This window comes from Podarcis liolepis (genome assembly GCF_965112155.1).
Source record: "Podarcis liolepis genome assembly, chromosome: W".
NCBI lineage: Eukaryota > Metazoa > Chordata > Lepidosauria > Squamata > Lacertidae > Podarcis > Podarcis liolepis.
Genome location: NC_139568.1, coordinates 34,650,213 through 34,673,773, shown reverse-complemented (window position 1 = coordinate 34,673,773; position 23,561 = coordinate 34,650,213). Strand labels below are relative to the sequence as shown.

Here is a 23,561-nt window from a genome sequence, read left to right as displayed (position 1 = left end):
GTTCTCTCACCTTTTTTCTATAACTATTTTGTTGTATCAAAAAACCTCTTAGCACTGCCTTACTAGCATCCCAGACTATATCTATATTTGTTTCTTTATTAATGTTTAGATCAAAGTAGTCTTTCAAGGTGGTTTTAGCCTTTTTAATCACTTCCTCTTTTTCAAGTAAATAATCGTTCATTCTCCATCTGTACATACCCTGGGTCTCCCATTTTAAATGTAACATTATTGAACTATGATCAGATAGTGTTCTGGGTTGTATCTCGCATTTCGACACTCTTATTGTTAATTCTCTTGAAATCCAAATCTGATTCAGCCTGCTCCAACTCTGATGTGGCTCTGAAAAGTGGGTGAATTGTTTTGTCATGGGGTTTTTATTGTGGCTTGTTTATGGAGTCCGGCACTGTCAGCGTCCTTCAGCAGAGTCTCCGCAGCGGTAGAAAACTGTTGCAATGTGTGTGTGATAAATCAGACTGTACGCAGGCTTGTTGCTTATCTCCAACAGTCTTTAATCGTGTAGCAAAACATCTTAAATCATCCCGGCGAAATAGCACACATCTTTCGCCTCTCGGTCAAACCGAAAGAAGACTCACACACAGAGAAACCACTCCCGTATGTGAACATAGCCACGCCTCAGAATGTGAGACGTCACTCAGAACTGTTTAACCCTGTAAGTTCTGATTCTCTTCACATTTATGTCTCCATATGTCTATTAAATCTAAATTTTCCTCAAGGTCATTAAACAATCTTGGAAGTTTCCCTTGATTTAAATTCTTCCTTTTCGAGCTTCTGTCTAATTCTGGTGTAGGCACTCCATTTAGATCTCCAAGTAAAACCAATTTATTTTTCTCTAGATCCAGTAAAACTTGTTCCAATTTCTTAAAAAACTCCGTTTTGTTTGTATTTGGCGCATAGACCGTTACCACATTGAGTTTTTCTCCCTGGTAGTTAATTTGTACTCCTAGGATTCTTCCTTCCTCGTCCTTGCATACTAATTTAGGTTCTAATTTCTCCTTCACATAAATTACTACCCCTCTTTTTTTCTTAGAATCTGAATTGATAAACTCTGTTCCCAACTTTTTGTTTATTAAATATGTTTGTGTTTTTTGGCGACATGTGTTTCTTGGCAGCAAATCACATCAATATTTTTTTTCTTTACAATTTTCTCAGATTTATTTCTCTTAGACTTTTCGTTAAGACCGTTCACATTCCAAGACAGAAACTTAAGGGTCATTTCAATATTTAACTAGCGTACGCTTTATCCTAATTTCTGATTTAAATTCTGGTACTTCTATTTCCAATGGTTTCCTCGTCTTCCCCCTCCTCCTCCTCCCCCGATTCCGCCTCTTCTGCTTCATCCTCTGCCTCTCTTCCCCTCCTCTCTGTCCCTTCAGCCTCTTTCCCCCCTCTTCCCCTCCTCTCTTCTATGCCCATCTCTCCTCCTCTAGGTCTTTTTTCTTCTTTTCCAAGATCCTTTTCATATCTTCTCAGAAACTTTTCCACTTCTTGTATGTCTGTCAATTTGAAACTTTTGTTCTTGTAAAAGGAGGAAATCCCTTCTGGGAATTCCCATTTATACTGTATTGTATTTCTCTTCAGGACACCTGTTAATTGTCTATATCCTTCCCTTTTGCGCAGAATCCTAATTGGAATTTCTTTAAAAATAATAATTGGGCAGCCTCCAATCATTAATTTTCTTTTGTAGCTTGTTCTTAATATTGTGCTCTTCATTTCAATTGAGTTAAATATGACTAAACAATCACCGGGAATTTTTTTTTACTTAGTTTGTTGGGATTTCACTCTTATTCTGAACGCATTTTCTATCGTGTATGCTACTTGTTCTTTTATCTCCAACCATTTTGCAAGTTCTTTGATCATTTTTTCTCTTATATTCTCGTTTACTTCTTCTGCTACACCTCTAAATTTTAAATAGAGTTGTTTCTGATGCATTTCTGTCATGGCTAGATTGTCCCATAATTGATCTTGCGTTTTATTTAAGTCTTTTATTTCTTCCTTTAATTTTTCTGTCTCTTTCTTTTGGTCCCTCAATTCTTTTTGGGTTCTTTTATTTGTTTCTTCAATTATTTTTGACTTGACTGTCAAGTCTTGTATCTTACTAGAGAGTTCTCTTACAGCACCTTCTATTTTCCTGTCTATCTGTTCCTGTATCTCTCCCAATTTGCTTTCCATATGTAATTCACTTTGCTTAAATTCATTTTTAATCTTTAACCGTAAAAAGTCTAAATCTCTAAATTATTCTTGTCGGGATGCCTTTCTCTCTCCTGGCGTCCCTCCTACCTTCCCCCCGTTTTTTCCCAACATTTTGCGGTTTATTTCTCAGTAATCAACTTTGATTTCAACTCTCTCCCCTAGGGGGCGCACAATCTCTCTTTTACCCTTTCTATATTTTCAACACTTTTATCTATCTATTCTTATATCACTTCCTTATATCTCTTTGTTTTCCTTAATAACGTGTCCCCTTTAATTTCAATCCAGACTTTATGCCCAAAGGAAAAGAGAAATCTTTCAGTAACTTGTTCAATATTATCCAATCCCACTAGCCTTATCAATAACTTTGTGCCATCATATATTTGATTTTATTAGTATGTTAGTTCCAAAAACAGAAGAACGAAGAACAAAAATAAAGACAAAAATCAAAGATGGTAATCTCTTTTTACAGTCCAAAAAAGGTTGTTCAGTCTCTATCAAAATCTGTGATTTTCAGCCACTTGTCGGCCTGGTCCAGTTCACAAAGGATGTTTCAAACATTCATTGCCGTCTAATTCCTCTGGTCCCAAGTTCTGTTAAGTCGATCTTTATAAACCTAGGGGGGATGTATATATTTAAATAAGTCCTCAATAGATGAATCGGATGACGCCCAACTTTCAGGGCCTGAAGTTATTCAATATATTTCTAAGTTGTTAGAGTTCAAATGATTATTCAACTCGGGATGTGGGAAGACGTCTTGGATTGGGTACAAGTCCTGCCGATGTTGGTGAGGTCAGGTTAATTTTTTCTCAAGACGGGGGGGGGTAGGAAAGATGAGTTGTTAATTGTATTATTATGATAGAAAACAAAAGGGGGAAGAAAAGAAGGCAGAAAGACTTCCGGAGGCGGTGCGAAACCGTGATGGCGGTCCTCTTCGAGCTGTGAAGAGGGGCACCGCAGAAAAGGGTTGGTTCGCTACGGCACAGCGGCAACCCATCAAGACAAACCACGGGTAGAGTGAGCCCGTGGCCGTGGGACTCGGCGGGCACCTGGAGCGACCCTGAATTCGCGGAAAGAACCCCGTAAGGGGCTCCGGAGTGAAGGAGGGGGAGCGGTGCTGTGAGTTCATCGCTCTTTCTGCGGAGGCAAAGCCGCGCGGCTGTCACGGATGAGCGCCGACCTTTCTTCCTGGAAACATCTGGCTGAAACAACAAACCCGTGAGTAAGGATTTGAAATTCGGCGGAATAAATTTAAAAATTTGGCTGAAACCGGGAGACGAGAAAAAGGAAGTCCGCCTTCCGGCACTGCTTTCAAGAACAAAGCAAAGGACATGAGGAGCGGAAAGCGCTGTGAATAGGGAAGCGTTAAAGTGGGACTTTCGTGCACTTTTGAACTTACACCTAAAGAAGAAATACGGAACCATAAGTAAGTAAACGTTTAAAATTAAATTGGAGCGGCCCCCTCGTTTAGGTGACCACTGAGATCTTAATCCCAAATCGTCGGGCTGCCGGGGGGAAGCTGTTTAACTGCGGAACTGTTACAAACTTCCAGATACTTTTGGATATTAAAGTGATATTTTTGAGCTCAATCAGTTGGACTGGATATTGTTGCAGGCACCTTGTTGGAACTTTGTTAAAGTTTAAAAGTGCTCTGCAGGACTTTTTTATTTAGTGCTTTGGGACTATGGTGTTTTTAAAACTGGAACAATAGGGATTTTAAATGGCGGAGAATCTGTCTTCTTCTTACTGAATTTTAGTGGCACTCCCCCTAGAGGATATTGGGAATACAAAGGCCTGGGAACAGCTTTATTTGTTTACTTTCTCTCACTGGATTGTTTTTAAATTGGACTTGCCTTTCCCATGGGACTACAATGTTTGACCTTGAATATTGACTGATGAGTGCCACAGGAAAGACAAGAGCAGCCAAAGCTAAGGAAGCTAAGGAAAAAGAAAAAGAGAAAAAGCAGGCACAGCTTGTACAAACAACTTTGACTCAGGGACGCAGATCATCGGCTCCAGCTGTGCCTGTGACACAAAAAGTAGAAGTTGAAAAGCCTAAAAAATCTGAAGAGGAAGATATGGCATTAGGAGGATCTGAGGCAGTTCTGAAACAAATTTTGGAACAATTGTCAACCTTAAATCAAAAGGTAGATAACCAATCAATAAAAATTGACCAAGCTACATCCTCGATCCAAAAATTGACGGATCAGGTTTCCCAACACACACAAGCAATTGAAAAATTGCAAGGAGCAACAGAAGAGAATCGTAAACTAGCTGGAGAAGCCATTCAAATAGCAACCTCAGCTAAGAAAGAGGTCGAGGAAGTTAAAGCAGAAGTTAAGCCCCTGCATAAACAGATTGGGGACCAGCAAACCTATCTCTCTTTGGTGGAATTGAAAAATCGTGAGACTAACCTTAAATTGAGGGCAATTCCAGAAATTGAACAAGAAGATTTGATCGGATTTTTGACAACAGAATTTTCAAAGTTCTGGGGTATAAAAGAAGAAAGTGATTTTAAAATAGTATCGGCTTTTCGACTGGGAAGATTGGTAAGAAAGGACAGATCCAGAGACTGTTTGATAGCTTTGAGATCAAGGGAAGAGAGAGACAAAATATTAGGCCTACATTTTAAAAACTCACTGGAGATACAAGATAAAAGGGTGGAAATTTACAGAGATATACCCAAACAGTTATTGGACTTGAGAGCCACCTACTCAGAATTGGCAAAGTTGCTGAGACTTAACACAATTCCTTATAGGTGGGAGTTCCCACAAGGACTATCATTTACCTACAAACAGAAGAAGGTTAAAATAAGAACTCCAGAGGATCTACAAAAGTTCCAGCACGACCACGGAGAAGATCTCCAAAAAGAAGCAGCAGCACATTGGCCTCTACCCCAACCTGGGCTTATACTGCCTGGAGGCGGAGCAACGTCTATACCTTTGGGACCAGAGGACAAAGAAGACACACCACTCCAGGTGTAACAAAATAGTACAGGATGTCTTTGCAGCTACTTAGTTGGAATATAAATGGCGGAAATTCCCCGGAGAAAAGAAGGAGGATATTTCATATATTGAAGAAAGAACAATTGGACATTATTTGCCTACAAGAAACTCATGTGACCAGGCTCCACAGAAAAGTTTTGGTTAACAAAAGATTAGGCCAAGAATTTATTTCATCAGATAAGGTTAAGAAAAGAGGTGTGGTGATATATGCTAAGGAGAGCCTGGCACCAAAATTTCTATTTAAGGATGAACAAGGAAGAATTTTGGCGATTGAAATTCAGACACAAGGAGAAAAAAATTTGATATTAGGAATATATGCGCCAAACGACGGGAAATCAGAATTTTTCAAGAAGCTGCATGAGATTCTGCTGGACTACATGGACTATGCTAACATCATAATGATGGGAGATATGAATGGAGTGGTGTCTACACATATGGATAAGTCTCAAAGTCAAAACTTAACATCAGACGGCAGACTGCCTAAAACTTTTTTTGAACTGACTGACAATTTGGATTTGATTGACATATGGAGGACAAAGAACCCCCTAGGTAAAGAAGGAACTTTCTTCTCTGAGGCCCACCTGTCCTGGACAAGGATCGACCAAATCTGGACGTCTAGAGGGCTGGCACCTAAGACCAGAAAGGTGGAAATCTGCCCAAAAACATGCTCCGACCACAACGCTCTGAAATTAGAATTCAGATTAACTCAATCCGGTTCTTTCAGATGGAGAATGAATGACACCCTACTAAGAGACCAAGAGATTGTGAAAAAGGCCCAAAAAACGCTAAAGGACTATTTTGAGATAAATCTGAATACTACAGTAGAAAAAAGAATGATCTGGGACGCAAGCAAAGCTGTTATGAGAGGGTTTCTGATACAACAGAACACAATTAAGAAAAAGCTCTGGAATGGAAAGAAGGATAAAATATTGGAGAAAATACATCAAGGAGAGAAAAAATTGAGAACAAAACCAAAGTCAAAGGAGGTGCTGAGAGAAATCAAATTCCACCAAGCACAATATTCTAAATTGATAAATCAAGAGATTGAATGGAAAATTAAACAGATGAAGCAAAGATCGTTTGAATCAGCAAATAAATGTGGAAAGCTGCTAGCTTGGCAGCTGAAAAAAAGACAAAAGTTAAATACAGTTACAAATCTAGAGATTGAAGGAAGAATGGTTCAGAAACCAGAAGAAATTAGGAAGTGCTTCCACAGATATTTTAAAGAACTCTACGCACAGGGGCCTCAGAAAGAACTTGAGATAGACCAATTCTTAAAGACAAATGGACTATCAAAAATAACTCAAGACAAAAGATCAATCTTGAACTCTACAATAACTCCACAGGAAATTGAAGGTGCCATTCAGAATATGCAACTAGGTAAATCTCCAGGCCCGGATGGGCTTACCTCCAAATATTACAAGACTTTGAAGGATTATTTGACACAACCTTTGTTGGAGGTATGCAACCAGATCATGGATGGGAAGAGGGCACCAGAAACGTGGAAAGAAGCTTTCATCACATTGATACCTAAGACAGAATCTGAAAAGACTCAGCTTAAGAACTACCGTCCCATCTCACTCCTGAATGTGGATTACAAAATATTTGCAGACATTTTGGCAAGTAGACTTAAAAAGGTTTTAAATGAGGTAATTCACAAAGACCAAGCAGGCTTTCTCCCTGGTAGGCATTTATATGAAAATACCAGAAACATCATTGACATTTTGGAACTTTTGCAAACCAAAAGGAACACAAGGGCGGTGTTAATTTTTATTGATGCGGAGAAAGCATTTGACAACATATCTTGGATGTTTATGAAGAAAAACTTGGAAGGGATGGGAGTGGGACGGGGGTTTGAAAATGGAATAGAAGCAATCTATTCAGAACAGAAAGCTAAATTAATAGTGAACAATGTGGTGACGGAGGAATTTAAAATTGAAAAAGGGACACGACAAGGGTGCCCCCTATCCCCTCTTTTATTCATCTCAGTCCTGGAGGTGTTACTGAACATGATAAGGGAGGACCGGTTGGTACAAGGGATAGAGGTCGGAGTGAAACAATACAAACTGAAAGCTTTTGCAGACGACTTAGTCCTGACATTACAGGAGCCAGAACCCAGTACAAAAAGAGTTCTAGAACTTATATCTGAGTTTGGTCGGGTTGCGGGATTTAAGTTGAACAAACAAAAAACTAAGGTTTTGACCAAGAATTTGACACTTACAGAAACAGAGGGGTTTCAGAGAGAAATAGAATTAAATGTGGTTAAAAAAGTGAAATACCTAGGGATCTATTTGTCTTCCAAAAATTTGAATTTATTTAAAGATAATTATGAGAAATGTTGGTCGGAAGTTAAAAAGGATCTAGAAATTTGGTCAAGATTGAAACTTTCCTTGTTGGGAAGAATCGCAGCCATAAAAATGAATGTATTGCCGAAAATGTTGTTTTTGTTTCAAACCCTACAGATCGTGGACAGACTGGAATGTTTTGGAAAATGGCAGAAGGATATATCCAGGTTTGTTTGGCAGGGCAAAAAGCCCCGAATAAAGTTTAAAATATTAACTGACTCGAAAGAAAGAGGGGGGTTTGCCCTGCCAGACTTGAGGTTGTACTATGAAGCTGCAGCCTTCTGCTGGTTGAAAGATTGGTTTTTGTTGGAAAACACTGATGTCCTAGATCTGGAAGGTTTTGACAATGCTTTTGGTTGGCATGCATACCTATGGTATGACAAGGTTAAAGTTCATAAATTGTTCAAAAACCACATTGTCAGAAAAGCAATTTTTGCAGTCTGGATGAAATACAAAGACTTATTAGAGAGCAAAACCCCGAGGTGGCTATCACCGGCGGAGGCCAAGGCTCGAAAAAGACCCAATATGGAGGCCTACTGGCCGAAATATTGGGAATTAATTGAAAAAATTGGAGACAACTGGAAGTTGCAGAGCCAGGATAAACTAAAAAACAAGGTGCGAGATTGGTTACACTATGCTCAAATTCAAGAGGTTTTTAAAATGGACAAAAAAGTTGGTTTCCAGGTGGAAAAATCGAAACTAGAGACAGAATTGTTAGAACCAAAGATCAAGACTTTATCGAGAATGTATAACTTGCTGCTTATGTGGAACACACAGGATGAGATAGTTAAATCTGCCACGATAAAATGGGCACAGGATGTTGGACACAACATTATGTTTGAAGACTGGGAAAGGTTATGGAACACCGGAATGAAATTCACGGCATGTAGTGCCTTGAAGGAAAACATTATGAAAATGATATACCGGTGGTACATGACCCCAGTCAAGTTAGCTAAGATATATCACCTGTCTGACAATAAATGCTGGAAATGTAAGGAGGCAGAAGGGACATTTTTCCATCTCTGGTGGACCTGCCCAAAAGTGAAGGCTTTCTGGGAAATGATCTATAACGAATTGAAAAAGGTATATAGGTATACCTTTCCTAAGAAACCAGAGGCCTTCCTCCTGGGCATGGTGGACCAGAAAGTGTTAAAGAAAGATAGAACTTTGTTTATGTATGCCACTACAGCAGCAAGAATTCTCATTGCAAAGCACTGGAAGACACCAGATTTACCCATGCTGGAAGAATGGCAGACGCAGCTGATGGACTACATGGAACTGGCTGAAATGACTGGCAGAATCCGCGATTTGGGAGAAGAAGTAATGGAGGAGGACTGGAAAAAATTTAAGGACTATCTGCAAAAATATTACAAGCTGTATGAATCCTAAGATAGTGCATGATTAGGAAATGTTATGCTTTAGCAAATATGATTAAGTAAATGGTAAAATAAGTGATAAAAGAGAAAAGGAGATAATTTGAATCAAACATGTTATGTTTATTTTAAAGGCATTAAAATTGAGATACAACACATTGAATTTGAACACATAACAATTGAAAGTTACAATAAGGTATGAAACAAGGTAACAACTTGCTGACACTGTTAATTTAAAGAACGCAGACCCGGAAGGTGTGGGGAAGTCCAAACAGGGATTTATTGAAAGTTGAATAGTTAAATATCTATAACCTTTTTTTTCTTTCTTTTTGTTAAAAAAAAAAAATTGTTTCTTGTGTTACTTTTTCTGTGTTGTGTGGAATGTACAAACTATGGAAAGAAACGCAATAAAAAATTTATATAAAAAAAAGAAAAGAAGGCAGAAAGTAGAAAGCAAACAGATAGAAAAAAGAAAAGGGTAAGATGGCAAAATAGTTCTCAAATTTAAGACCAAAAAAAAAAAAAAAGGACCAAAAGAGGAGAAAACCTCTAATTTAGAGATGAGAATAACATGAGGAAACGTGGGGGAAAAGAGAGTAGGAAGAGAGAAAACCAAGATTTTATAGGCAAAACATGAATGCAAACTTTGCGAAGAGTTCTAAAATTCAAAGGGTACTAAAGTTCTTAAGTTTAAAGTTCCAGATGTTTTAGATTCTTAGGTTTACCCTCCAAGCCGTTCCAACATACGTAGAAAAAGTCCCAGAGTGAGGAGCGAGGAAAAGTTCTTTTCAGGGTTTCTCTTTTTGTCTCTTTGAGCCGTTTTTCAAAGTGTCTTTCTACTCTCCTTCTAATCTCTTCTCCCCCCCCCCCCTTACTCCTTCCAACTGTCCTTTTATGCGGCTCTAAAAGGTTTCATTTTAAACGGGTCTGTAAAGTTTCCTTTCTCTTTCTTATTCCCCAAAAAGGTACACAGAGTTCCCAAGCAATGAAATGTTTCAGATTCTTTAATCTCGACAGTAAAGTCCGAGACGTTTACTTTGTATTCACTCAGTCAGGCAAAGGGATACTTCCTTCCTCAACCTTGTGACTTTGTAACCTGTGCCATTTTAATCCTCTGCCGAGGTGAATTCCTGAGTTAAATCGTCTAACATCCGACGTTCTCTTAGTGTATTTTTGGATTTTATAGCATAAGAAAGTCTACTCACACTAAGGGTTCCGTTCTTGCAGTTTTGGAGGTTCGTCGCATTCTTCAGTGAGAGCCAGAGGCATCGTAATACAGGGTCGGTGCTTTCCCTTTTGCGCTTGCAGTCTCGCCGCTCTCGAGATCTTCCCCCCAAAAAACAAACCCCGAAAAAACAGCGAAACCGCTTCCACATGGCTGGGTATCTTATCCCTCAAGGGTCTCCCCCTTGAGATTTTTTGGGGGGCGCAGTGCCTTTGCAGCTCCCCCAAGCCCGTGTATTACTTGGAAAACTCCTCCAAGGGTTTTCCGCGCTCCCTTTCTGCTCGCGACGAAAACCTGAAGTCATTTCCAAAGTCAATATGAATAATAAAGGAGAGAGTGGAATAGCTGTCAACTTTTCCCTTTTCTTGCAAGGAATCCTATTCGGAATAAGGGAATTTCCCTTAAAAAAAGGGAAATGTTGACAGCTATGGAGAGTGGGCAGCCTGGTCTTGTGCCTTTTTCTATTGATATATATTCTGTTTCTGCATTATTGATTATTAGGTTGGCTTTTTGTTTTTCATAAATAGCTTTTATGCCTTTGGTAAATTGTTCTCCCATTATAGCTAGGGCAATAGCTTTCTTTAAAAATTTCCATGATAAATTATCGAAAGCCTTCTTGGCATCCACTAACATGAAAGGAGCTTTCTTATTTGGCTTTAGGTCTAAATACTCAATTAAATCTATCACTACTCTCACGTTAGCTTTCATGTGATGGTCTGGGAGGAATCCGGCCTGATCTTGATTAATTACATCCTTTAGTACCGATTTCAGTCTGTTGGCCAGAATTCCTGCGTACAATTTGTAATCGTCATTTAAAAGTGAGATAGGCCGATAATTGGTAACAGATTCATAAGGCGATTTATTGTTTATGGATTAGAATTATGTTCGCTTCTTGCCATGAATCTGGGATTTTACCATCTTAGATTATTTTGTTCATAAGTGATTTCATTGGTATGGCTAATGTCTCTTCCAATTTCTTATAATGGATTGCTGGTAGCCCGTCTGGATCAGGTGATTTGCCCAACTTTGAATGCGAAATAATCTGGTGTATCTCCATCATGGTAATTGGCGAATTTAGTTGGTCAATCTTCTCTTCTGGTATTTTGGGAATTTCTTTCCCTTGGAAATACTTTATTATGTCCTGTTCTTCTGCTATTCCTGCCTTATATAAATTTCAAAAGTATCCTAAAAAAGAATTGGTTATTCCTTCTTGGTTGTCAAGGTAAGTGTGGCTAAGCCCCAAGGAGCAGAAATCAATTTGGTTGCACCTTCTTCAGATTGCTATTCTATGAATTAATTTCTGCAACTCTCATTCATTTATCCATAGTACATTTGTTGTAGCTGCTCCATGAGAAAAGCATCCAGTTCAGCAACATTAACCCCCCCATTATAACATTGCCTCATATATATTTACTTCTGCTTAAAATCTTCTGTCAGCACAGTTAATTCTTAAAATCATTAGGTTTTCAGACTTTCTTCATTTCTTACTGTTTGTTAAGCGGTGCTGTTGTATTGCATTCACCACTTGGGAGCACCATAACCATTCAAATGCAGTCATAACAGTGAAAAATTTCCTATTATCTGTTACTTTGTCAGTTGCCAGCTCTGTGGGAGGAGGCCGTTACATATTAAAACACAGAGATAAGGAAGCCAGCCAAGCAAAGGCAAGACATGTAGCAACATCCAGTTAAGGAGAGTGTTAAAATTGATTGATTGATTATATTTCTATCCTGCTTTTCACTCAAATGAATCCCAAAGCGGCTTACAAGCAATAAATAATAACAACACGATAGAACATAAAAGAACATCACAGATGCAGGATAAATCATACAGAATAATTAACAAATTGTCAGTGAAACATCACAATTAAAGCAAAAGTCATATATATGCTTAAAAAATCAATGCAGCATTTATAATAAAAATCACTATTAACAATAAAAATGTTGCAATCAAAAGATAAACTAAGCACTGTTAAATTCATACAAACACTCTCCCCACCTCCATGACTCATAATCATGACTCGATTCAGCTCACTAAAATACAAGTGCCTTGCACCACCCTCCATCCCAATAAACCTTCAGAATGGAGGTTTATTGGACATTAGGCGGATGTGCAAGGCAGGTGGAAAAAGCCATTACTTACTGGACAAAATACCATATTGGCCCAAATATAAGCCACACTCTCCCCCCCCCCAATTCTGACAGTGAAAAGTTAAAGTGTGGCTTATATTCACAACTTTACATCGTCAACAAAGCAGCGTGGCTCCCCCCCCCCCCCCAGGAAGCAGCCCGGGTATTGTCTTTTTTTCTCCCCCCCCCTTTCAATTTTAAAGGTGCAGCTTATTTGCGGGTGCGGCTTATATTCGGGCCAATACGGTACAGCTCTGAATCTCAAGTGAGTTCTTTTCAAGCTTTCTACCTTCAACTTTCCCCATTAACCTGGCGCCAGATTCACCCTTCATGTCCTGTTAAATAGTGTATGGTCCATTATGGAAAATTCTGTGGCATCTTCTAGAATCCATGTGTGTATGTGTACACACACACACACACATGGCTACCACCCCTTTGCCTTTCCCATACACCTGACCACCACACCTCCCTTCACCCCTCCCTCCCTTATCCCCCTCACAGAGCAGTTTGCTAAACCGCTGTGTGAATAAATATGGATACTGTTTGGCAGAAATTTGCTGGTGATTAGAAATCCTATCAAGTCAAAAGTTGGATGTGTTTTGGCAGTTAATTAAACCAAAGTTCAGTTCTCCCCAATTTCCAAAACAAGACGGGCATTGTTCTGGAATGAAAACGGCTAACATGAAAAGTAAAGTTGAAAACCACTTAAGAGTGGCATTGCGGCAAAACAATCACTGTAAAAGCATAAGACAAATGGGAAAAAAGCAGAAAGTTGGCGCTGTAAAACATCATCCGGTAATACATGGCATGGAAGACTTGCAGGGGTTACAAGTTGCCCATGAATTCAGCATCAAGTCAGTTCTCCACCCCATTATATGTATTATAATTATATTATACATTATATGGAAAGGAAATATTTATTACAATTTATCCGTCCAATCTCCTGTGTGTGGGTTAAGCAGAGTATTAAAACCCCGTATTTGGCAGCAAAATGTAGAAGCTTTGGAACTAGGCTGCAAAACCTTATCTCTTCTGAGCAATTCCAGCTTATAAACTGTCTTCCCTTTGGTTTCCCTCTTAAAAAAAGAATAGGGTAACAACTTATAATCTTATAAAATAAACTTAAAATATAGTGTTTACTTACTTAACAGTCTTGCATTGGATCACAGGAATGAGTGAGCCTTTTTGTTGTTGTTTTTGCTGACTGTATAGAGCTTCTCCATCTTTGGCTGCAGAGAATATAATCAATCTGATTTCGATGCTGCCCATCTGGTGATGTCCATGTGTAGAGTCGTCTCTTGTGTTGTTGGAAAAGCGTGTTTGTGATGACCAGCTTGTTCTCTTGACAGAACTCTATTAGCCTTTGCCCTGCTTCGTTTTGATCTCCAAGGCCAAACTTGCCAGTTGTTCCTTTTATCTCTTGATTCCCTACTTTAGCATTCCAATCCCCTACAATGAAAAGAACATCCTTCTTTGGTGTCACTTCTATAAGGTATTGTAAGTCTTCATAGAATTGCTCAATTTCAGTTTCTTCAGCACCAGTAGTTGGTGCATAAACTTGGATTACTGTGACGTTAAAAGGTCTGCCTTGGATTCGTATCGAGATCATTCTATCATTTTTGAGATTGCATCCCAGTACAGCTTTCGCCACTCTTTTGTTGACTACGAGGGCCACTCCATTTCTTTTACGGGATTCTTGCCCACAGTAGTAGATAGGATGGTCATCCGAACTGAATTCGCCCATTCCCGTCCATTTTAGCTCACTGATGCCCAGGATGTCAATATTTATTCTTGCCATCTCATTTTTGACCACATCCAACTTACCCAGGTTCATGGTTCTTACATTCCAGGTTCCTATGCAATATTTTTCTTTGGAAAAGAAAGCATTGGACTTTCCTTTCGCTTCCAGGCATATCTGCAACTGAGCGTCCTTTCGGGTTTGGCCCAGTCACTTCATCAGCTCTGAATCTACTTGTACTTGTCCTCCGCTCTTCCTCAGTAGCATGTTGGGCGCCTTCCGACTTGAGGCGCTCATCTTCCAGCGTCATAGCTTTTATATGCCTGTTGTCTTTGTCCATGAAGTTTTCTTGGCAGGGATACTGGAGTGGCTTGCCGGTTCCTGCTCCAGGTGGATCACGTTTGGTCAAACCTCTCCACTATGACCTGTTCATCTTGGGTGCCCTGCTCGGCATAGTTCATAGCTTCTCTGAGTTATTCAAGCCCCTTCGCCACGGCAAGGCAGTGATTCATGACACAAATTTTCACGGCCCTCTAATGGCTATGGTGACTGATTTACCAGAAGTAATGTATTTAGAAGTAATTTATTTAGAATTCACCTCTATACCACCACTGTTTGTAACCCAGGTGAGGGACCACCTTTTAAATAAACCACTGGCACTTGGTAAGTGTGGCTAAGCCCCAAGGAGCAGAAATCAATTTGGTTGCACCTTCTTCAGATTGCTATTCTATGAATTAATTTCTGCAACTCTCATTCATTTATCCATAGTACATTTGTTGTAGCTGCTCCATGAGAAAAGCATCCAGTTCAGCAACATTAACCCCCCCTCCGATTATAACATTGCCTCATATATATTAAAGGTAAAGGGACCCCTGACCATTAGGTCCAGTTGCGGACGACTCTGGGGTTGCGGCGCTCATCTCGCTTTATTGGCCGAGGGAGCCGGCGTACAGCTTCCGGGTCATGTGGCCAGCATGACTAAGCCGCTTCTGGGGAACCAGAGCAGCACACGGAAACACCGTTTACCTTCCTGCCGGAGCGGTACTTATTGATCTACTTGCACTTTGACGTGCTTTCAAACTGCTAGGTGGGCAGGAGCTGGGACCGAGCAACGGGAGCTCACCCCATCGCGGGGATTTAAGTATATTGAGGTATAAGATCATAAAAATAAGACAAAAATTAAGCAGAAGTAATAAATATTTAAAGAACCGGAAGGGGAAGTTGAGGGAAGTCATGAGGAAGGTTTTTGTGTGTGTGCGTTTTATATGACAAATGTTACATTGTGTTATTTGGTTGAATATAAAATTGTAAAATCCAATAAAATTTATTTTTAAAAAACAGCATCATTGACCATATTACATGTATGGGAAACAAAACAGCTTTGACCATATCATTGCTGTCAGGGGTTTAGGAGCAGAGGCAAGGGCAAGGGAGGAAACAGAGAGCGAAGGGGAGGAGGCAGAAGAAAAGATGAGTGATGACGACGACCCGAGATCTCCGAGTCTTTCCAGTGAATCAGAGGATTCACAGAAAGGAGCACCAGTGGCCAGGGCAAGGGGGGAGTCTAGGGGGGCACCCCAGGAAGATAGAGCCAGAGGGGACTCAGAGGAGAGCAGTTGGAAATCGGGACCAGCGTCACCACCAGAGAGCAGGGAAGAGGAAGGGAGCCAGGGGGCAAGCGCTGGCAGCTCACCACAGGAGGGAGGGCACGAGTCAGGAGTGGCCACACCTCCATCGGGGAGCGAAGAAACGGTTAAGCGGAAAGTGGAAGGTTGGGCGCGCGCGCCAAGTTCAAATGCAGAGGAAGGCGGCGCAGTAAGCAGCCCGGAAAGGGAGCCAGGTCCTAAAGCCCGGCGCAAGGAGACAGGAGGGTCCGGGGGGTCAGCGTCAGAAGAATCCCGGAAGGAAGAGACCCCGGGGGGTAGAGGGACCCAGAGGAGGACAGTCAGGCGGAAAAGGTGGAGCCGGGCTAGGATATTAAGTTGGTGCACACGGGGCGGAGACTCAGACGGAGCTTCGCCGATCTAGCTACTAGACGTAGAGTTGCACGCAGCAGCTTGAGAATGGAAACTGTAACTCAATAAAGACTTTTACTAAATGATCGCTGGCTAGCGTGATCCTCTGTGAGCTAGGATCTTCAAGCAGCTCTGACAGTAAGCTCCGTCTCGCAATTGTGGGCATCTACAGCCTCGAGGAGGGGAGAGAAGCAGGTGCCTACCAGCGAGCTCACGAACGGCAGCCGACATGACGGCTGAGCAGCAGATAGCGGAACTCAGAGAAGCAGTGTCACAACTGAATGCAGCGGCTCTCGCATCCAGGAAGAGAGAGGAGGAGGCAGCTGCCACCTGCAGGGATCTCCAGGTCAGGTTAGACGTGCTTACAAAGCAGACACCCAGGCAGGAGGGAATTGGGTTGGCGAGACGAACAGGCGGTCTGGTCTCTCACTTCGATGGGAACCTGCAACAGTATCCCAACTTTAGAGCAGACGTACTGTGCGCACTGCAACTGCTGAATAAAGACTTTAGAGATGAGCAAGAGAAAGTGGGATTCATCATGTCCCATTTGCATGGGGATGCTAAAGCATGGCTGCGCAATTTATGGAGAGATAAGGATCCGGCGCTCCAAAATGCGGATGCCTTTATTAAAGCGATGGATGGGTGTTTTTTATCAAGCATTGACGTGGATCTTGCCCGGAAGGAGGTGCATGGACTAAGGCAAGGGAGGGCCAGCGTGAGGCAGTACCATGCCCGCTTTTTCGCTTTGGTCAGTGCCCTGGAATGGGACAGAGATTCGGCCCCTGTAAGAGACCTCTTTTGGGAGGGGTTACACAGCTCGATTAAAGATGAAATCGCGAGGGGGGAGAGACCCCGGACCACCCAGGAGGTCGTTCAGAGGGCACTGGCAGTGGGGGTGCGGATGGAAGAACGTCCGTGGAGCAGGGACGAAGGGCGTGGAGGGCGCGAACCAGCCAGGGGCTCCTCCTTCCTTCCCAGAGAAGCAGCGCGTGCGCAATCCACGCCTCCGCCAGGAGGAGGAGCGGAACCTATGGAGGTTGGAGGTGCAAGGGCTCAGTCAGCAACCAGAGCCCTAGCACCGGCGGCAGTGAAAGCGAAGCCTCCTAGAGGGAACAGGAAGTGTTACGTCTGTGAGGAGCCAGGGCATATGGCGAAAGAGTGTCCCCAGAGGCTCCACAAGCTCACTGCAGCCTCAGCAATGGTGACTGCAGCAACGCAGCAAGGAGGACCACAGCAGGGAAACGACGCAGTCTGGCTGGAGGAAGAGGCCCTGGGGCCCAGCCAGACGTGTTAGTGACGCAGTCCCCAGAGATTTTACAGCCCGTGAACCCCCTCCCGCCCAAACCAGTAGTGAGGCTCACCGCATCTCTCCAGCTGCCCAATGGAATCACCATGGACGTGCCAATCACCATTGACTCAGGCAGCAATGCGGACTTTATAGGGCAGGACTTTGTCGACAAACACGCTATACAGTTGCTGCCGGCCACACTGCCCCTGCAGGTTGTCACGGTGGATGGCAGGGAGCTGCTCGGGGGGCAAGTGGTGAAGCAGACGCCACCAATGGTGATGCGACTGGGGAATCACAAAGAAATCATCAGCTTCAATGTCACTCAACTATCGGATACGCCCATTGTATTGGGAATGAGTTGGCTGGACAAGCACAGCCCAACGCTGGCTTGGTACCAGAGGCAGCTGACCTTCGGCTCTTCCTTTTGTGCTGAACACTGCATCGTGCCCCGGCAGGAAGGAGAGGAAGAGGAGTCACAGCTGCTGCTAGGCACGCTGCAAGCGATTCCCCACAAGTACGCAGAATTTTTGGAAGTTTTCTGCGAGAAGGAGGCAGACAGGCTACCCCCTCACAGACCATATGACTGCAAAATTGACCTGCTGCCGGGGGCGGCGCTGCCTAAAGGGAAACTGTATTCCATGTCAGAGGACGAACTGCAAGAACTCAAAGAGTTCATAGATCATAATTTGGAGCGCGGTTTCATCCGAGAGTCCAAGGCAGCGGGGGGCAGTCCTGTATTCTTTGTTAAAAAGCGGGACACGCCCCAAAAAAGACTGGTAGTGGACTATCGCATTTTAAACAATGGGACCAAGCCATCGGACTTCCCCATGCCCCGAATCGACGACCTCCTCGCAAAGGTACGCAAGGGAAAGGTGTTCACCAAGTTAGACCTGCGAGGGGCGTACAACCTCATTCGCATGCGGGAAGGAGATGAGTGGAAGACGGCCATGTTCACGCCACTGGGTACCTACGAATATAGAGTTATGCCTTTTGGATTGCAAAATGGCTCCCACGTTTTTCAAGCTTTCATGCATCACGTGTTGGCGGGACTTCTCTACAAGACGTGCGTCTGTTTCTTAGATGACATCCTGATCTTTTCGGAATCGCAGCAGGAGCATGACGGACACGTCAAGGAAGTGCTGAGCAGGCTAAAGCAACATAGGCTCTACGCCAAGCTGGAGAAGTGCCAATTTGACGTGACGGAGGTGGATTTTCTGGGCTACAAGCTGTCTGACAAGGGGCTCGCCATGGACAGTGCCAAGGTTCGAGCGGTGTTGGATTGGAAGAGCCCACGCAACCGGAAGGAGGTCCAACGGTTTGTCGGCTTTGCGAACTTCTATCGCAAGTTTATCAAGGGCTTCGCTATGCAGACAGCGGCCATCACAGACACGCTTAGCTCCAAGAAAAAGAAGTTCATTTGGACAGAGCAGGCGGAGCAGTCCTTTCAGGCACTCAAGCGTCTCTTCGCGTCGGAAGAGCAGCTGCTTCATGTCAACCCCAGCAGGCCGATGAGGGTGGAGACAGACGCCTCGGACAGAGCCGTGGGGGCGGTCCTGCTGCAGAAGGACCCGCAGGGGGTTTGGCGGCCGGGAGCGTTTTACTCCAGGAAGCTCAGCAAGTCCGAGCAGAACTACACCATCTGGGACAGGGAGTTGCTGGCCATTCATGCAGCGTTCAAAGCGTGGAGGCACTTCCTGATCGGCGCCAAGCACACGGTGCAGGTTTGCATGGACCACAAGAATCTGGAGCACTGGCGCACGGCACAGTTCCTAAACCAGAGGCAGATCCGTTGGGCTGAGTTTTTTGCGAACTTCGACTTCCGCATAGAGTATGTCCCGGGGGACACTAACATCATGGCGGACGCTCTCTCCCGTAAGCCACAGTATCTGGAGGACGCAACGCCAGCGGCCGCCATGCACATCTTCGCACCAACAGTGTGGGCGTGCGCCGCGGCAACCGTGGACCTGGAGGCGGTGCGACGAGCGTTGCAGGATGACTCCTTCGCGCAAGCAAAGATGGCAGAGGTGCAAAGGGGCAAGGCAGCGGCCGACGGTTTCCAGCTGAGAGATGGATTGCTCATCCGTAAAGGGGCCATCTACGTGCCGGGAGACGACCTTCGCGCCAAGGTGCTGCAGCAGCTGCACGACGCGCCCACTGCCGGGCACTTTGGCAAGGAGAAGACGGTGGAATTAGTCGCCAGGGATTTCTGGTGGCCTGGAATGAGAGGGGAGGTCGCAGACTACGTGGCGAGGTGTGACACCTGCCAGAGGGCCAAGCCAGTGCACAGACCGCCGGCCGGACTGTTGGAACCGCTGCAAACTCCGGTCGAACCTTGGGAAAGGGTGGCCCTGGACTTTGTCACGGATCTGCCCAGCTCGAGGGGCAAGACGGCAGTGCTGGTGGTGGTGGACCTGTTTTCCAAGATGGCACATTTCATTCCGTGTGCTAAGGTGGCCACGGCGGAGCAAACCGCCAAACTGTTCATAGACCACGTGTTCAAGGTTCACGGTCTGCCACGGTCTATTCTGTCCGACCGGGGGCGGCAGTTCATCTCGAATTTCTGGCAGAAGCTGATGGGCTTCCTGAACGTCAAGATCAACCTGGCGTCGGCGAGACACCCGCAGACCAACGGGCAAGCGGAGCGGGTCAATGCCATCATGCAGCAGTACCTGAGATGTTATGCAAATCAACAGCCTGCGACGTGGGTGGATTACCTGCCGCTTGCCGAGTTCGCCTACAACAACACGAAGCACGTGTCCACGGGGGTCACGCCGTTCTTCGCCAACAACGGGAGGCACCCCAGAACCTTCCCGGGACTGGAAAGAATGGGGGAGGGGGAGCCGCAGACAGCAGATGCGTTCGCGTCGGAGCTGCAGGAAGTCCACGATCAGCTGAGGCGCCACCTGGAGCTGGCCAAGCACGCATACAAGGTACAAGCGGACAAACACAGAAGGGTTGGCGAAGAGCTCCACGTGGGTGACTGGGTCTGGTTAGCAGCCCACGCAGTGCCGGCCAGGTCGTTGGCCAAGAAGAAACTAGGGCATAAACAACTGGGGCCCTACCTAGTCGAAGAGCAGGTCAACCCGGTAGCTTTCAGACTGGCACTTCCGGAGGGTTCCAGAATGCATCCGGTGTTCCACAGATCGGTGCTCACTCCCTACAAGGCACCGCACAGGTTCCAGGAACCCGGAACGGCGCCGAGTCCGGTCAGAGACAGAACAGGGCACGCGGGAGTGGCACAGAAGGAGCGCATCAACGAAGTCATGGAGATTTTGGACTCCAGATTGGGGGAAGAGGGGGTAGAATACTTTCTCGCCAAGGAGGGCACCCCGGCCAGTGCGAACAGCTGGGTGCCGGGCTACGCCTTGGACGAACCTCTGCTCAAAGACGAGTTTCATGCCCTCTTCCCACATAGACCAATGCCAGCAGACTTTTTCGACGACTGGCTTTTCACGCCCACGCTTTCGGCCAGCACGTTCCGGGGGTTCGACTCGGACGAGGACCCGACACGAGACGTCCGTTCCCCGGAGGGGTCACCCTCGGGATCTGCCTCAGAACCCTCGTATTGGTGGGACGATAGACCAGAGGAGCAGTTCCGCAGAAAGTGGCTGGAATGCCCAGGACGAGCAACGCCGCCAGGAGGAAGTGAGGGAGAGACGGACATGGACGTTTTCGGGGACGACCCTGGTTTCGAGCACGGCGGCACAGAGATGGAAGCGGAGGTGACCGTCGTCGACGAGAGCAGGGAGGAAGACCCGGGAGACTTCAGATGGAGGCCCGCCACGGGAAGCGAACGATATCCGACGTTCGTCCCTTTGCAACAGCAGCACCCAGCTCCAGCACCGGAAGGAGGGGAGGGGGGAATGGGGGGCTTCGAGGGGGGGATGGATGTCAGGGGTTTAGGAGCAGAGGCAAGGGCAAGGGAGGAAACAGAGAGCGAAGGGGAGGAGGCAGAAGAAAAGATGAGTGATGACGACGACCCGAGATCTCCGAGTCTTTCCAGTGAATCAGAGGATTCACAGAAAGGAGCACCAGTGGCCAGGGCAAGGGGGGAGTCTAGGGGGGCACCCCAGGAAGATAGAGCCAGAGGGGACTCAGAGGAGAGCAGTTGGAAATCGGGACCAGCGTCACCGCCAGAGAGCAGGGAAGAGGAAGGGAGCCAGGGGGCAAGCGCTGGCAGCTCACCACAGGAGGGAGGGCACGAGTCAGGAGTGGCCACACCTCCATCGGGGAGCGAAGAAACGGTTAAGCGGAAAGTGGAAGGTTGGGCGCGCGCGCCAAGTTCAAATGCAGAGGAAGGCGGCGCAGTAAGCAGCCCGGAAAGGGAGCCAGGTCCTAAAGCCCGGCGCAAGGAGACAGGAGGGTCCGGGGGGTCAGCGTCAGAAGAATCCCGGAAGGAAGAGACCCCGGGGGGTAGAGGGACCCAGAGGAGGACAGTCAGGCGGAAAAGGTGGAGCCGGGCTAGGATATTAAGTTGGTGCACACGGGGCGGAGACTCAGACGGAGCTTCGCCGATCTAGCTACTAGACGTAGAGTTGCACGCAGCAGCTTGAGAATGGAAACTGTAACTCAATAAAGACTTTTACTAAATGATCGCTGGCTAGCGTGATCCTCTGTGAGCTAGGATCTTCAAGCAGCTCTGACAATTGCAAAAGTGTTTTACACAATAAAATGAACAAGGGCTCTGAGACGTATTTTGTTTTTATTAAATAATCAATAAAACTTATTTTTTTAAATATATCAGATGACATTGTAACATCAGAGGGTACAATTTTAACTATTCTCACGAATGTGTGAGTGTACCGTATTTTTCACCCTATAGGACGCACTTTTTCCCCTCCAAAAATGAAGGGGAAATCTGGGTGCGTCCTATGGGGCGAATGCAGGCTTTTGCTGAAGCTTGGAGAGCGAGAGGGGTCAGTGCGCACCGACCCCTCTCGCTCTCCAGGCTTCAGCAAGCTATCAGCAAGCCTGGGGAGCCCGTGGGAGTTCCCGCAGGGCTCTCTGCAGCCTGCTTCCCGGAGCGCGGGGCACGCTGAAGCAGAGCGCCCCGCGCTTCGGGCAGACATCGGGCAGCCCCACAAGCTCGGGGGACAGCGGGGAGGCGCAGCGCCGCCATCCCGCTGTTCCCCGACCTGGTTTGGATTCCCCGACCTGGTTTTTTGGGGGGGGAATACAGGGGGAAAATTTTTCCTTTATTTCCCCCCCAAAAAACTAGGTGCGTCCTATGGGTCGGTGCGTCCTATGGGACGAAAAATACGGTATTTCAGGCTCAAAGAGACCTTAAACCTGTCCAAAAAAACACACCTTCAAAATCAATTTATTTTATAACCACAAAAAACACCCTCCTTATTTTTACAGCATAATAAGTACATGGTTAGCCCATTCTACAACAAAAGTATGATACACGTGTTAGTTGTTGTCAGAGCTGCTCCCAGATCCTAGCTCACAGAGGATCACGCTAGCCAGCGTTCACTTTATAAAAGTCTTTATTGAGTTACAGTTTCCATTTCCAAGCTGCCGCGTGCAGCTCTACGTCTTATAAGCTAGACCGGCGAAGCTCCGTCTGAGTCTCCGCCCCCTGTACACCAACTTAATACCCTAGCCTTACTCCACCTTTTCCGCCTGACTGTTCTTCTCTGGGTCCCTCTGCCCCCCGGGGTCTCTTCCTTCCGGGATTCTTCTGACGCTGACCCCCCGGACCCTCCTGTCTCCTTGCGCCGGGCTTTAGGACCTGGCTCCCTTTCCGGGCTGCTTACTGCGCCACCTTCCTGTGCATTTGAACTTGGCGCGCGCGCCCAACCTTCCACTTTCCGCTTGACCGTTTCTTCGCTCTCCGATGGAGGTGTGGCCACTCCTGACTCATGCCCTCCCCCCTGCTGCGAGCTGCCGGAGCTCGATACCTGGCGCCTTTCCTCCCCACTGCGCTCTGTTGGTGACGCTGGCCCCGATTTCCAACTGCTGCCCTCTGAACCCTCTCTGGACCCTTCTTCCTGGGGTGTCCCCCTAAGCTCCCCCCTTGCTCTGGCCACTGGCGCTCCTTTCTGTGAATCTTCTGATTCACTGGACAGGCTCGGAGATCTCGGGTCGTCGTCGTCACTCATCTTTTCTTCGGACTCCTCCCCCTCGCTCTCTGTTTCCTCCCTTGCCCTCGCCTCTGCTCCTGAACCCCTGACAGTTGTGGTTTGTGCGCTATGGCTTATTGAACATACCGGGAATAAAATGACAAAAAATC

General features: G+C 45.5%; 1 protein-coding gene across 1 annotated transcript in view; it reads left to right on the top strand.

Annotated features, from left to right (window-relative positions):
- LOC310697843 (putative helicase senataxin) overlaps positions 1-23,561 on the top strand; it is a gene marked incomplete at its 3' end in the record, with an annotated part of 174,631 nt that overhangs the window by 109,792 nt on the left and 41,278 nt on the right. The window lies entirely within an intron of this gene.